The sequence below is a fragment of the Haliaeetus albicilla genome, chromosome 20 (genome assembly GCF_947461875.1).
Source record: "Haliaeetus albicilla chromosome 20, bHalAlb1.1, whole genome shotgun sequence".
Taxonomy (NCBI): Eukaryota; Metazoa; Chordata; class Aves; order Accipitriformes; family Accipitridae; genus Haliaeetus; species Haliaeetus albicilla.
The window spans coordinates 6,526,606-6,530,019 of NC_091502.1; positions in this window are offsets into that span (position 1 = coordinate 6,526,606).

Sequence of the window (3,414 nt, forward strand, 5' to 3'; positions counted from 1 at the left end):
AGCAGGGGGAACCAAAAGGGCAAGGGAACGCCACCCAACTCTCTGTGTGAAGTTCCCATTGCACATGAGGACGTGGGCACAACAGAGGTGGCAGAGAACATTTTCTCCCAACCTCCTTGATTGTACAGCACTCAGGTGTCCAAACATCCCTAGATGTAAGAGCTATTTGGCATGAGTATAACCACCTTTCGGCATTACTCTTCTTCAGTTAGAAGTTGGTAAATGCTTTTTCTAAAGCTTTTCCTATGGACCCCTTGTCGCGGAAGCTTGCAAGAAACTAAATTAGGCAGGTGATAAACTCAAAATAAACTTTATTCTGACCAGAATTGTTTAATGAAGTGGCAAACTAGGAATGAAATTTGTTCTAATCAAAATCGCTTAACGCTCCAACAAACATTAGTAAACCACAGGTTCAAGATGTCAAACAGAATCAATATTACACACCCGACTTAAGAATTCTTAAGCTTTAGAAATGAGGGTCCAAAATGCACAATCACTCACCTATAAGATGAGGGCTCTCAACCTGCAGGACCCAAGGGAAGGGTTGCTGCTCCAAGGAGGAGGAGGACTGGCTCAGTTTGCCCTCTGGCAGGGCTCTACTTACACCTGAGTCCAATCTGATCTGTGGCCATATGTGGTTAAGGGTCGAGAAGTTTCTTTTGACCAAAGTGTTTCACTGGCTGAGGGCCTTGCCCTTCAACCAAAGTGCTTATGTGATAGTTGTCACTAGGGAGGGCTGTGGTTGAACAGTCGAGAAGTTTCTAGTGTTGTCAGGGCGGGGGCACCTGGCACAGCCCTGCAAGGGCAAGTTGACCAAAGCATGTCATGAGTTCATGATGAATCCACAGATGTCTTCAGGTTAAAACAAAATAATAAAATAAATAAGAAAAGAAAAGAAAAAATAAGAATGTTTTCATTTGTCACTTTCAAAATTCAGTGATTTAGTAATTCATTTTAGAATGACTATCCATTTCCAGAGGTAATTTAAATAATATCTTAAAATGTGCAAAACAGATTGAAACCAAATGTGTAGAAAAAAAATTCAATTTGTCAAAACATTTCTAAAGTAGTAATTTCAGGTTGACCTCAAGCCACTTACCTCCATTAACACTTGGTTTTCAAGTTGACTGAAAACCAAGCTGAAAGTCTGCCCTTTCCATCATGGCTGCAGATATTCACATAAGAAGAAAGAGGGCACAATAACTTGTCTGTTCCATATAGCTGTGAAGCATTAAGTCATCTGTCCTCTGCCTTTTGTATCTCTGTATCTCCTTCCTTTGGACTCAGTGCTTGTCAGAAGAATTGGTGAAATGTAAAGGATTGGTGAAACGTAGCAAAGTGCCAGTATGAAAGTGCAAAAATTGGTAAGTTCAGCCATGTGGCCAACTCCTACTTCTTAGCATCTTTGTCCACTTTTTCCCAAGATACATGACCAGGTTTTGTTCTTTCAGATTTCCAAAGGACACCTAGCTCTGTGTATTGGCATTTGCAGAAAAGCGTTTGGTATTTTCTCTTTTTTTATCAAGTTTCCTTCATCTGTCTGAAGAGCAGAAATATTACCAAGTGATGGGGGAAGTCATGACATGGCACAATTGATGGAGGCAGAGTCAAGGTGAGCAACTTACGCCTATGGGTCCAGGTTCTGGTCTGACCTCCTGCCTCCATGGCTTCTGGGTGCCAGGCATGTTTATGAACTGCACTCTGTAAAATGTAACTCGCTCCTTCTCCTCCAGCCACAATCTTGGCTTCTGTCTCATCTGTCCTTTCCTCTGTCTCTTGCAGAAGGCAGGAGAGACCTGAATGATGTGCTCATATTGCTCTTATTGAATGCTTGTAATTCCGAATGCAAATGGCACTTTTTATACGTGAACAGAAAAAGGACTAAATTCACTGGATAAATTATTCACAACAGATAATTCAACCTGGCCTCGTGGGAGAGTGCAATGAATGTCTGATGATGTTAAAAAAAAAACCCCACAACTAATTCTTCCAGCCAGTGAAGTCAATGGCAAAACCTTTTACTGACTTCAAAGGGAGCAGAACCTAGCCCCAAGCCAGAGGGGCCCACATGCAACTTCTCTTCAGTGGTTCTCACTTGCATTTGGAGCTAAAACCCAGACAAGCGTTTACATTTTGAGGAGCCCAGACTAATGCTGTAGAGCAGAGTCGGGCTGCCAGGGCACATGCATTATTCCAGCTCTGGTTGAAAGCAGGTCTGCGGCGCAGAGCACAGCCCCCCAGACTGAAATAACCCAACCTCAAGACAGGGCCAAGGTGGAGGTGGTGTTTAGCGAGTTTGGAGCTCAGGGCAGGTTCATTAGGCCAGGTTTGTCTAGTTTGGAGAAGAGGAGGCTGAGGGGCAACCTCGTTGCTCTCCACAGCTTCCTGAGGAGGGGAAGTGGAGAGGGAGGTGCTGGTCTCTTCTCCCTGGCAGCCAGGGACAGGACTGTTAAAAGCTGTGCTACAGGAGGTTTAGACTGGACTTTAGGAAGCATTGCTTTACCGAGAGGGTGGTCGAACACTGGAACAGGCTTCCTAGAGGTGGTCAATGCCCCAAGCCTGTCAGTGTTTAAGAGGCATTTGGACAATGCCCTCAATAATGCCCTGTAACTTTTGGTCAGCCCTGAAGTGGTCAGGCAGTTGGACTGGATGACTGTTGTAGGTTCCTTCCAACTAAACTGCTCCGCTCTGCTCTTGTTCTATTCTAATTTACTTTGCGTCTTGGGATAGATTCGCAGCCAGTGAGGGGGGGTGTGACTAGGGTGCCACCAGCCCCCCTCCCTGATGTGGCTGCCATCATCCCCGGTGGCAGTGCGCCACGGGCACGATTCGGCTGCCACGACTGCGTGCGGTGGGTGGGTGCAGGGTCCGGGAAAAGGCTCGCGTGGGGGCTACCTGCTCCCCCTCCGCGGCAGGGGAGGCGAGCGGGGCGAGGGGCTGGGCTGCGCCCCAGCTTGTGCCGCTGCTCCCCTCGGGTCGTCGGCTGGGGGGGACGACGTGTGGCCCATCGCATGGTTTCAGTCACGCTCCCCCCCCCCGTGCTCCGACCGTGCCGGGACGATGCCGAACGCCCTCGTAAATAACAGCTGAGCTCTGCCCGCCCGGGTGCGGCCCCGCGGCGCCCTGCCAGCCCCCCCGAGAGCCCGCCTTTGCGCGGGAGACGGGAAGAAGAAGGTGCCGTGAGGGGAGGGGGGGGCGGCCCTGCGCTGGCCTGGAGCCGGGCGGGCGGGCTCGCTGGCCGCCCTCTCCCCGCGGGGGCCGGGGCGGCGTCGCCCTCGCCCCTCACGGTGTGTGTGGGGGGGGGGGGTGTGGGGGTGTGTGTGCCCCCCCCCGCGGCGCCCTGAGGCAGGCGGGCGGGAGCGGCGGGAGGAGGAGAGGGGTTAAGTTATGTAAGGCGGGTCGGGGAGGGCGGGA